This window comes from Heloderma suspectum, chromosome 5 (assembly GCF_057233095.1).
Source record: "Heloderma suspectum isolate Gila_16-S chromosome 5, 16-S_ref, whole genome shotgun sequence".
Lineage (NCBI taxonomy): Eukaryota > Metazoa > Chordata > Lepidosauria > Squamata > Helodermatidae > Heloderma > Heloderma suspectum.
Genome location: NC_139462.1, coordinates 184,165,843 through 184,179,257, shown reverse-complemented (window position 1 = coordinate 184,179,257; position 13,415 = coordinate 184,165,843).

Here is a 13,415-nt window from a genome sequence, read left to right as displayed (position 1 = left end):
ACGGGAGATACACATACACAGGACCAGCACCAAAGGTAGGTATGGTCAGGCACATGCCGAGGGCCCTCACTCCAGTAGGGGCCCCCTGGAGTCGTTCCTCTTCATCGTTGCAACTTTCTTGTTCACCTGCCCCTCACTCTGGCCCAGACAATGGTAGTGGTGAGAAGGGGGCGCAGCAGATGCCACCGCCTATTTGCTCACTGGCATTCTGCCTGCCAAGCAAGCAAGTGGTAGCAATGATGAGAAAGAGGAGGAGAAGAAATAGCAACTGGTGACAGTGGGAGTGAGAAAGTAGACTCACTGAGGGAGTGGGCCCATTGAGGATATCTTGCCCTCAGAAACCTGGAGCTGGCACTGCACGCACGCACGCACGCATGCACGTGCACACACACACGCACACCATTACTTGTCCAGTTCTGATGAATGCATAAACAAGCTGCAGGCCTACTGAAAGCAATCCTTGTTATTGCACGTAATGCAATGATACACAATGATTGCAGTTGTTGCAATGATACACAATATGACTCTAGAAAATCTCATCATATAGGACACAGTTTACCAGGATAGTATGTCCTCAGACTTATTTGTAATTAGTATTGATGTTGTCCTTCCTAAAGCAGTGCTTTAAGATGATGCTGTTTAATAAGAAACACTACCTCAGAGGAACACATAAAATATAGCCGTAGATATCAACCTGGTTTTCAACTCTAGGTGGCAGCTTATTCCATCATTTTTCTAAAATGAAAGCATTTTAAACTCTCAGTTTGTGCTTGTTATTAGCACTAAGTCTATGGATAATTGTGCAGTAGATTGGCATACAAAGATCACTTTGATTTGTACACATTATGGGTGAAATAAATCACAACAAGCACTGCTTTAGTGAAAATAGGAACAGCAGCAATATCTGTTGCCACAAATATTTTCTGTGCACCTAATATTGTTTACACCTTTCATCTAGGGAAAGGGACCAGAAGTTACATCATTCAAACAATAACTTGTTAGCCTTCCCTAACCTAGTACCCTCCAGGTGTTTTGAACTCCCATCAGCCTCAGCCAGCATGGCCAATGGTCAGAAATTCTGGGAGTGGTGTCCCAAAAATCTGGAGCACACCAGGTCAGGGAAGGCTGCCTTCCTGTAACAACTAGCTGGGGTGGAAACAGTAATAGCCCCTGTGCCCTTCCCTCCCTCTGCTGCAGTGTGATAGAATAGATGTGCCTAGCATGCTAGGGCTTGTGGCCCATTTAACCCTCTCCTGCCCAAATATCCTAAACTCACAACAATACTACTTGCTGACTTGGTCTGCAGTACAGATGACTGAACATGCAAATTGGGGGCTGGGTAGTGCAGGAAAGGGCCTCCACCAATAGTCAAAACTCAAGAAAAATAGTGAGGGTGAAACTGATTAGTTATTTCCTCTGAAGCCTATTGAGTCCTAAAAGGATCACAGGTGATCGGGTCAGCATCTCCCCATCCCCTTTAATCTAGCTTCTGGATAGAAGGGAGCGGAGGAGAGAAAAGTACCCTAAAACGGTGCCACCTGGATTTTCTATAATGCTATTCTGGAGTGTGTTCCCCTCCAGGACTAGCACTCCCCGCTAGACTGTCTCAGAAACTATCAACAGCTTGTCTGGATTAAGCTTATACATATTCACCTTCTTCAGGACCATTAACTACTCAGGATTGAATCACAGAGTCCACTGCCACACCCAGATCAGAGGAAAAGGAAAATTGAGCTGGGTGTCATCAGCAGCTGTCCCACCCTTGGGCCTTTGTTTTACTTGCCAACTGGGGGAGGTCAGCTAGAAATCCTTCATCTGGAGCAGTCTGTGCAGGGCAGGGGTGGGCAACTTGTGGCTCTCCAGATGTTTTGGCCTACATTTCCCATCATCCCTCACCATAGGCTATTCTGGCTAGGGATGATGAGAATTGCAAGCCAAAACATCTGGAGGGCCACAGGTTGCCCAGACATTATATATGGGAAGCCATGAAACCTTTTTCTACCTGCTTAACTGAACTGATAGAATCCAGTCACCATTTGAGCAGAACAACAGCTGGAGAAAATGGCACTGTCAACTAATTTGATATTTCTCCTTCTGAGGCCTGGTGGTAGATTGGACTGTAACACTTTTCTCCTCCAGGCCTTCCCAAGAGGCCAAGATATGGACTGCAGCAGAAAAAGAGCAAGGAGAGCAGATGGGCAAGCAGGAGATGGATCAGGAGGATAAGGCAGAGAGGGCAGGCAGGGAGGTAAAGGGTGGGGGGTAAATTGGGGGATGCAACCAAAAAGAGGATGATCACAGTGGAGGCTGGTGGCTCCAGTTTCAGAGGGGTGGTGATTCCATTATGGGTTTTAGTTAGAACCAGACAGAACTGTAATGGTGCTATCCAAGGTGCTGCACCCTAACCCCAGAATGGGTTCAGCACCATGGATAGCACTTTTAGAGCTCTGGTTGATTCTAATTAAAACCCAGAATGGAATCACCACCTCTCCAAAACTAGAGCCACCAGCCTTCACTGGATGAGGAGGAGAAGAGGATGAGAAGGAGGAGGTGGAGGTGAAAAAAGGAGGGCAAATCATGTGGCAAGGGCTGAGAAGGAGAAGAAGGGAGACAAGCTGTAGTAAGGTATGGATGTTGCAACACGCATTAGTGGGTCCTCACTTGTATCTACTTGTTTGCAGGCCGAACAGACAGATAGAAGCTTATAGAAGTATGTGCATTTACAAGAGTTCCCTTTCCAATTCTTCAGTTTCAGCTTTTCTGAACACAGTAGCTATAATGTTGAAATACCTCGTAGAAGTACTTTGCGAAAACAAACTTTTCCCTTCTCTTGGCTCTCTGCTGCCCTATGAATGAGGCTCAGGGCATTAGTTGCTAGTGCTTATTCCCCATTTGAGGTCATAATCCTTGCTTTTCAAATATCTTAATCTTTTTCCACTGCTCCCAGCTGGAATGCCAAAAACAAAGGATTATGATTTCACTAATGGAAAGCTTGCTCCTTTTCTCACTGTATTCAGTGGGGGTTGTGAAGATCCATTACTACTGATAATACAGTGGAAGTCACCCAGTTATCTTATGTGGGATTCAATGTGAAATCAGAATTCTCCAGCTTACCTCATTGTGGATTGGGCTGGCTCTTGTTAGCCCCTAAGGGTGAAGTCTCTTGGGAGTTAGCCCATTCATTCATTCATTCATTCATTCATTTAATCGCCCCTCTGGCTGGTTACCCAGCCACTCTGGGCAATGTACAACAATAAAACAGTTCATACAATAAAATTCAACATTAAAAACATCACATTTCTAAAATTACCCTAGCCCACCCCAAATGCCTGCCTGAACAACCATGTTTTTAATGCGTGGCGGAAACTCATTAAAGAGGGGGCATGGCAGAGTTCCCTAGGGAGGGAGTTCCACAGAGTGGGGGCCACCACAGAGAAGGCCCTCTCCCTCATCCTCACCAGCCTAGCTGTCCTGGCTGATGGGACAGAGAGAAGGCCATCTGAGGCTGATCTTGTTGAGCAGCCTATCTGGTGTTGCTGGAGGCGTTTCTTGAGATTGAACTCCATAGGGCTTACTTCTATATGTTAAAAGATATTCACTGGCTTCCAGTTTGTTTCCTGTTACAATTTAAGGTGTTGAACCAAAGCAGCCTTCCTCAGCCTGGTGTCCTTCCAGATGTTTTGAACTTCAACTCCCTCCAGCCCCACCAGCATGGCCAGTGATCAGGAATTCTGGGAGCTGTGGTCCAAATCATATGGAGTGCACCAAGTTGGATAAAGCTGACCTGCAGTCCTATAGGACTTAGGATCAAGGTGTCTGAAGGGCCACCTACTGCCATATGAACCTGTATCAGAGGTCTTGCTCTGGGTGCCACCACCTACAGAAGTGAGATTGGTGGTGCCCAGTGGTAGAGCCTCTGCAGTGGTGGTGCCCTGGTTATGAAACAGTCTCCCCAGGAATGCTCAGCTGGTACCAATACTGTTACCTTTGGGGCATTAGGTGAAGATATTTTTTTTATTTTCCCAGGCCTTTAAGGGATTGTTTTATTTCTCCTCTCTCACTCTCTTTCTCTCTTTGCTGTTTTGTTTTCCTATTTGTAGTGCTGCTATTATAAATTGCTTTATTGTAATGTTTTGTTTTAATTTGTTCTGAATTGTTTTCTTATCCTTTTGTTAACCACCTTGGAACCTTTGGCTGAAAGTCAGCCTAAATATCTCTTAAATAAATACAATGTGTACATAAAGCAAATGTTACAAAAATGCCATTCATATCCAGGGGCCTCTCATTCAAAATAAACTAAGCTTGAGTAGTGCTGTCCCTGGAACTTGTCATTGCAACATTAATATTACTCTGGTTTCATCGTTATTTATTAGTAGCCCCTCAGTAGTGTTCAAATTCAAAATAAACCATCTATGGTGCAATAAGCTTAAACATTGGGGACAAACATAGAAAGGGTGGACAAACAGGATAAAGACCTCAAGGAAAAAGCGAGGCAAAGCTTACAAGCATAACAGGAAGTGGATGTGACACACTGGAACTTTACACGAAGGCCGCCTATAAAAAGCTACATTTATTTCACAATTCCCATGTCATTCAGCTAGTATTTCCTCTTTTCTCTGGAGTATTATAAAACTTCCTATGGATCTGGATGGAGTATTCACACAGTTCTTTCCCGAAAGCACATGCAGGACATAAGGTGTTTTCCAGTTAAGAGATTGCTAAATCCACAGTCAAATGTCCATTATAAAGTCAATAGATTTGCCCAATCTATTTATTCAGTCCATAACCATGGGACCTTTTTCTTGTCCACAAGAAATAACCTATTTTTCCTACAGGTATATGCTATGGCTTAACCATTAACTGGTTAAACTTAATTGCAGGAACTAACCAAAAGCAACAGCCCTGGGGCTTGAAACCTTCAAGGAACTTGTACACACACTTCTTGAACAAGTTTTGAAGGAAAAGAACTGTGCAGCCTGATTCAGTGCATGTTTACTACCAACTGGAAGCAATGATTACATCAAAGGTAAGCATCAGCACCCACCTTGAATTGCACCCAAACTACCAAATCAATGAAGTCCTTTTAATACAGGTGTGATAAGTTCCAAGTTGCTGGTCCTGCCCAACAGCTAGGCTACCACATTTTGTAGCAGCTGCAGCTTTCTCCAAGGGCAGCCCTATGAAGAGTGTGTTACAGTAGTCCAAATGCAAATATACTGGAGCATGTATAACCAGTCCATCCTCTATCTGTTGGGTAGTACCCATGTGAAGTAACACACCACCACCCCAACTACTCCCACATGCACACTTTTCTACTTGTGAATCTGACAGAAAGGTCCTGACATCCCTGATCATCCTTGGGCCGTTAAATAAAAGGCAGCTAATGATGCACTTAAATTGTCAGATTGTCTTTCCCCAGGAAAGGATGCAGCTTGCAGATCAGCTGAAGCTGATAAAATGCAGCCCTGGCCACAGATGCTGGCATGACCCAACCCTGAGTAGCAGCCAGGATTCTGACTCAAAGGAGTAGGGGCCAGTTGGATCAAGCAGACCAGTGGCACAAACCACAGATGTGCTGAACCCAGGCCCTGACACTGAATGGGATTTGGAGCCTGTCATCCAGGAGCCCCTTGACCCAGACACCTTCGAACAGGGACTCTCGGAGACCTCCTGAAACAGATTCTCCTGAGGGCATGGCTCCTTCTATACCAAGGGCCTCCCTTGCTCTCTGGTGCCTGCATGTCAGCACAGCCAACATACAAGGCAGGAGCTGACTAAGAGGCAACTGAGTGCCAGGCTCCAGGTTGGAGGGCTACTCCTGTAAGGCTCCTCAGGAAGGAGGTGGATCTGGAGGCAATGTGACCTAAAAGGGATCAAGGCCTCAGTTGAGCACCAGACCTTGTGGAGCACATTGTCTGCTTGGAGCTATCCAAGTCCTGCAACTCAAACCAAAGCCACCCTCCATATTCCATGGGCTCCCAGGGTCAAGAGAAGGCGGATGCCTTATTGACATCCAGATGTAATGCTGAATTCAGAAGCTGTGAAGCTGCACCTTCAGGAGTGTGTTCTCCAGAACTAGCAGTCCCAGCTTGACTGCCCCACATACCATCAATAGCTTGTCTAAAGTAAGCCTAAAAATATTCACCCTCATCCGGGTCATTACTGAGTACAGGCATTGAATCCACTGCCATACCCAGATCAGAGGAAAAGGAGAAATTGAGCTGGGTGTCATCAGCAGCTGTCCCACCCTTGGGCCTTTGTTTTACTTGCCAACCTGGGGGATCAGCTAGAAATCCTTCATCTAGAGCAGTCTGTGCAGGGCAGGGGTGGGCAACTTGTGGCTCTCCAGATGTTTTGGCCTACAGTTCCTATCATCCCTCACCATAGGCTATGCTGGCTAGGGATGATGGGAATTGCAAGCCAAAACATCTGGAGGGCCACAGGTTGCTCATGCATTATATATGGGAAGCCATGAAACCTTTGTTTACCTGCAACTTAACTGATAGAATCCAGCCACCATCTGGGCAGGACAACAGCTGGAGAAAATAGTGCTGTCAACCAATTAAATATTTGTCCTTCTGAGGCCTGGTGGTAGAGTGGACTGTAGCACTTGAGGCTGAAGAGAGGGGTTGCCATGTTTGAATGCTCCCCTACGTAGAACCTCCCTGCATGTAAAAAAAAGAAAGACCTTCTGCATGCCAAGGAGAAAGGTTGAAGCCCAGCCCACTGCTGGCTGTTCTAACTTTCTACTTGCTGAGATAGTAGTACTTGTTTATTCTGGGGAGCATTCAAAAACATGAGCCAACACTTGCAGTCTGGAGTGGTATTATCCATCCTACCAGTGCAGAACTCTACCACATTGAACTCCAACTGTGTGCTCAGGACATGAAGCAGTACCTTTCCTTGAACCTGAACTAGCCTGAGTAAAATAACAAACATGGAAAGAGGCAAAGGAACTAGAGGAGGGAGGCAAGCAGGCTTAAAGCCAAGAATCTTTAATAGCCACACTGCATAGGACCAAAACAGACATGACTTTAAATGTGTGTCTAGCAGCAATGTTCTTTCATTTTTATTCTAGAGTAGACACAGGGCCCCCAGTCAAGATCTTAACCACCATCCCATCACCCCATATTAGGGTCCTGATCTAGATCAGAGCCCCTATGCTTACTCTAGGGCCCTTACTCCCACTGCAAAGCACTGGCTCCCTGAATTCTGTGAGACACACAAAAGGTCTGCAGTCCCAACCTTGTGGCTACACACCCGATGTGGAGGTCCCTTGAGTTATCCAAGCAATTATTCAAGCTCCCATTGTGGTAGGGCAATGCCACTGATATGGATGCTATCTAAATGCAGCAGGGGGGTGATATACAAGACAGCAAGGTAGACCAAGCGAGGATGAAAGTTTGGGCCTGGATATGTGTGTTCAGCCCCAGAAGGAGGGAGGGGGAGGGAGGGAGAGAGAGAGAGAGGAAGGAGTGAATCATGAGGAATGGGTAGCATGCCAGACAAACCCCAAGAGGATCTTACACAACAGAGTATCTGAGTGTGTGGGATTCTGTGGAAGAAAAAAAAAAATATCCCAGAAAGCAATTAGATTCAGGGGCAGTTTTAAGATTCAGGTGATGAATCCTAAGGTGGAAACAACTTCAGGCATACTCAGGATGGGGTTAATCAAAGGACTCAGTAGCTTGGCTTTAGGGAATGGAGTATTCTACAAGTTCCTGACCTCTTGATTAATTATTGGGTGGCTGACTAAGCATGACAAAAGTAAGACTTTCATGGGACAAAGAGGTAGAGATTGTTCTGGGAAGAGGCCATGGGGGATCACCTGGTGGTGCCTTAACTTGCTGATCTAACTGGAAAGGAGAACCCTTCAGGTTTGAACCACATTTCCTGCCAAGGCTTTAGATTGGCTACCCTCATTTAGGCAGCTTGACTAGGTGGTGACTTTAAGGTCAGGAAAGCATTTGTCTTTATCTGGGAGTCCCATTGTTTTTCTTCTCCTGCCTCCTCTCGATTTGGTTACAGTAGAGGTCATGAACTTTAATTACAATAAAGGCGGGTAGATAGCATGCTATCATCAGGATCCTTTTGCTCCTAGCTTCTATGAGTATCTTGCCCATGAAGCCTTTCAGAACAACTGACATATTAGACATAGCACTAGGGTGATGCCAATAAAATACACATGTAAAAGTCGTCACGGCTGAGCTTCTCAGTCACAATATAAACATGCAAGAAATAATGCTATGTATAATTAAAACAAATGTACATATATGCTGTGATCCAGCTGTTGTTTATTTTTGAGGGGCTGTACAGGCTCCTCACCTACAAGTGTTTTTCTGTCTGCAAGTGCTTCTCCACTCAATGGATAATTACTTGCAGTTATTCTTGGCAAAAGGCTTGAAGAGTTCAACGCTCATCTTCTGGTGTTCCCACCTGGTCACCAGTCACGGATGTGAAATCTAATCAAGGCAGAGATCATGTAGCTTGTGGAAACTCCACTTTAAATTACTAGGCAATGTCCTAGGCTTCTGGTATGTTCTTTTTAAGGATCAAGCCAAAGGGAGGGTGAGTTTCATGAATATTTTTATCGGGTGTGAAAAGTCAGTCCCGTTTTGGTGATTTTTCAGGGAGCTTTGTAAAAATGGGCCAAGCTGTTCAGCTAAAAGCTCTGGGCCTCCAAGAAGCAGAGCGACTGCAGCACAATCCTCATCCGCACCCGCTCTTGAATCAGACAGCTATTTATGGCAGGGTGTTGAGGGAAGGGCACTGAGAAGCAAAGACAGTGAGAGGCAGCAAGAACCAGGAGCAAAGAGAGACTGTTCCATCACACAGTCCACAAGGGAAGGGGCTGCTCCCGAAGCACAAGGACGATAATGTTTGTACTGAAAAGGTGAAAAACGTTATTCATTTTGTAAGAAAACATGAGCAAACACACATATAACAATGGAAGCATGGTAGGAAAGATGCAACATTAGTACATCACTCTAGTTCGATCTCTCCTTTGCATCTGGTTCAGGTGAATCAGTGCAACTGTTGAACTGGAATCTGGGATCAATAACCCAGAATTATTGTTTGTCTACCCAGGGTGGTTTGTCTTCCCAGGGAGGGGCTGTTCTGCCTGTTCTTGATGGGGTTGCATTTCCCATAAAGAAGCAGTTCCACAGTTTGGAGATGCTCTCAGAAATAGCCAGTGCAGGCTGGTGGCTCCTATGTCAGTGGGGCAGTACACCTGCTCTTTTTTTTTAGTCAGAACTAGCCAGAACTCTAAAGGAGCTATCCAAAGTGCTGAACCCTATCTCCAAAATAGGTTCAGCAGCTTGGGTAGCTCCTTTAGAGTTCTAACTGAAGCCGAGAGCAGATTTACTGCCCCACCGACATAGGAGCCACCAGCCTCCACTGGAAATAGTGTCTGTTAGAATGCATATTCCCAAGGGAGGCTGGTGTGCCAGCTGTGAGCCTTCCAGGACAGAGATAGTTTGTCCACTATTTTCCATGCTTTAGTAACCTCCAGATTAGAGTATTCCAATGCATTGTATGTGGGGCTGCCTTTGAAGACTGTTCTGAAAGTGCTGATAGTTGTTAACCGGGATCAGGGGCTGGGACCACACAGGCCTCTGGCCCATTTCTGGTCATAATTTGGCTTGGCTTAGTGACATCAACATACTCGGTTTATTGGGGAAATAATGGTACTGAATTAACAGCCTTGGGAAATAGTGAACTTGGACAGTGGTGAACAGCACCACCACAGACAAGATGTAAAAACAAGGGCTACCCTAAAAGCACGGTGCTCATCCTAAACATCTGGCACAGCCAATTTTTTTTTGTTACTCTTGAGTACCCTTTCCCTTTGATTACTCTTCCCCAGCCTTGTGTCCTGCAGATGTTTTGGACTGCAACTCCTATCAGCTCCAGCCAGCATGGCCAATTGATGGGAATGCTAGGAATCGTAGTGCAAAACATTTGGAGGGCATGAGGTTGGGAAAGGCTGCCCTAGATAAACTTGCATATTCTCTGTTCATCATCGAATCAGTACAGTAAAAGCCTGGTGACACAAACACTTTAGTTTATTTTTGTATTCATGCTTCCTTGTCTTTCTTGATAGTGCAAAATTAACAATATTGCATTATTAATGAGTGGTAATGATACTGCTAAGAACATATCACCATGATGAGTAAGTAGTAGCAAAAATGAAAAAGGCTTGCAGGAAGATGAGGCAGCAGTCCATTATACATTCTCCCACAAGACAAGGAGCAATCCAGGTTATCATCTTGTGCACTAGTTCATTATTTTGTATCATTTGCTTTAACCTTGGCTTGTCCCTAAGACATCTGCTATGCTATGATTAATAATACTGGTGGAAATAAATTGTTGAAGGTCAGTGCTGCATTGCATGACTAATTAGTGTCCTAAATTATGTGTTCATAACTTTTTGAAAAAGCATTGTCCACACATGTAAGTGAAAGTTTGCTAAACTATCCAAGTGTGGAACAGCAGCAAGCTGGCCTAGGTGCCTTGTCAATGGGAGTCCTTCACTTTTTTCCTACATTGGATTTAGATAGATATCACCTTCATTGCCCTCCATTGTGTGTCATTCACTATCTTTCTAGGAGATAAAAGAATTAATTCATCATCAGAATGGGAAAGGATATAAGGAAGTCCGTTTTGTATTGTTTATGTTCCTTGCATAAAATATTTTGCTGAAGAAAGCTAGGTTACTAATTTGGGGGTAACCTAGGTTAAACAATGTCCAGATTTTTCCCTGATGCAACGACATAAGGCTGTTGAGCTCTGAGGCTACACTAGTAGGTTAATATGCACCTACCTTAAATCTCAGCACTTTAATACAGTCCAGTTGCCTACAGAAGCAGTCTTCAACCTTTTGGGACCTGGGACACTTCTTTAGCCTAAACATGCATTGGAGGCCCACATTCATATTCTGCCATATATTTGTATGGTGGCAATGCTGCTCTAAGACCCACCTTAGGTTAGGCTATGACCCCATTGTAGATCCCAACCCACCAATTGAAGACCAATAACTTATTGCTGAAGTTTGGGTCTCGGTTTGTGTGAAAGAGCTCATCTAGTCCACACCCTGAGTGGTACAGTGCAGTATAGGGAGGTAAATTTAAATTTTCTCTCCCTCTGGTATATGGGAGAGTTTGTGGGGAAAATTAGGGTCTGTTGCTACTTGTGGAATAGACCAATGCTAGGCTCCAGACAAGCCCAGCAAAAGCTCTCCTGCTACCTGAAACAGGAGAGCACACATGCTGGTGCTGCCATGTCTCCCCTCATTCCTTCCTCTTACAGCTGCTGTGTTATGCCCCCAACCTTTCTCCTTCCCTTTGCTGCATTGCACCCCTACACCCTTCCCCTTCCTGCATTATGCCCCCCTCCCTTTACCACTGCCACCACATCTGCTCTCTGAAGAGCCACATGGCTGGAGGAAACAATCAGCACAGCTCCAGTGCAGCTCTCCAGGGAGCCCGCCTGACTGCCCTCTAGCTCATACTGAGAGATTCTCAGAGTGAGCCAGAGGGCGGATGGCTTAGAGCAGCTGTGTGTCCACTGTTTCATTCAGAGCAAAACAGTGGGCAAGCAGCTGTTCTGGAGAGCCCTGCCAGCTGCTCTCTCACTGTGTCGTCTGTTACAGTGGGACCAGCAGGGCCCCCTAGAGCACCCTCTAGCATCACTGAGCAGGTGACTGCTCCAGAGAGCTCCGTCAGCCCCACTCTCCCATTGAGGCAAATGCCACAATCAAAGAATGGCTGGCAGGGATCTCCAGAGTACCTGGTGGTGGCAGTGTGGGGAACAGCACAATTTGACACTCCTCCTACTCCACCACCTGAGGTGGAAGCTTCACCCCCGCCCCCATAGGAGGGCTGGCCCTGGCTCCATACTCTGCTCTCTGTGAGTCTATATCCTGAGACCTGGCTGTAGCTGCATACACCAGCCATGTGATGCAGATGCTGTGCTCTGATATGGCCATGCATTTTCAAGGTTGCCCATAATGGCCAAAGAAGGGGTGGAGGTTGCTCTGTCTTCTTCACTGGCTCCAGCTTGCAGAACCCAATTAGGCTTCATGATGCCATGTCACAATAGCAACCTTTACCATCTAAATACTACTCAACTAAGTATTTTTGATACATACATAATTTCATATTTCATATTTTAGAGGAAAAAATATTGCAACATCTAATTTTTTTCTCACAGAACCCCTATTCACATTGTGTGGAACTCCAGGGTTCCTTAGAACACAGTTTGAGGAACACTGTTCTGTGATGATATCTTCAGACCACGCAGCCAGGCCTGGATCAAGGCTATGATGGGCCCTGGGCTAGCCATCTCCATACTTTGGGCTCTATACTCTGCCCCCAATACTGAAGTCACACACAACATTTGTGCATACACACACAGTCAACAATGATTTTTTACAGTTTTTTTTACAGACATGGCATTTGGAAAACCACAGCCATAAATAGAGACCAAAATGGTTTTTAAAAGACAGATCATAAATTAATCACAAATCCTTTTAAAAGATAAATTAATGTGGTCCAGATAGAGAGACACAATTTTTTTTTAAAGACTAATGCAGTCCAGAAAAAGACACAAAAGTTGTTTTTAAGATGTTAGTAATGTGGCTGCCCAACAGAGAGGGCAATAAAACAATAAAGATAAATTAATGTGAATGGCTGCCCAACACACAGAGGGAGCAATCCTATGGCCATTAGACAGTGGCTAGACAGCCATAGGATATCTGGTTTTCTAGGAACCAACCTCCCCCCACTTCCGTGCTGCAGTCCCATTCTCCGCACTCGCAAGAGGACTGCAGAGCGGCCGAAAAGGGGCATGGCTGGGGGCGTTCCTGGGCAGTGAGGGTGGAAATGCCTGTACAACACATCCAATGTGTCATCCAGTAGCCTCCTCCCCCACTCAGCCCTCCCGCAGCTAGACAGCCGCAATCTGCTGTCTAGCTGAAAAAGCAGGGCAGGACAAGCGCGGAGGGAACAATCCCCTCCATGCTTCTCCTGCCCTGCATTGGATAGGTGGTTGCCTCTGAGTTCGGAGGCTGCCACCTATCTGAATAGGATTGTGCCCTAAGACACACAGAAATGCTTTTTTAAAAGTACACACAAGTAAATGCTTTTAAATAATTAATTAATTCTTGTGGCCACTGTGATAAAAGTATCCTTTAAAAATCCATTTGGCCACTGGGGGTTCCCCCCCCCCAAATGAATTTGGATGGCCACAGAGAAACATGGGTTTTCATTTTTTAAAAATTAATTTGGCACCCCACAAATAAGAAAAATGCCAACATACCTGTTCTATCAGATTGCTGGCTCAAGACTGTAGCAACTGTTGGGCTGACTGGCTGACTGGCTCACTCTCTCTCTCTCTCTCTGCGCATCCCTTCT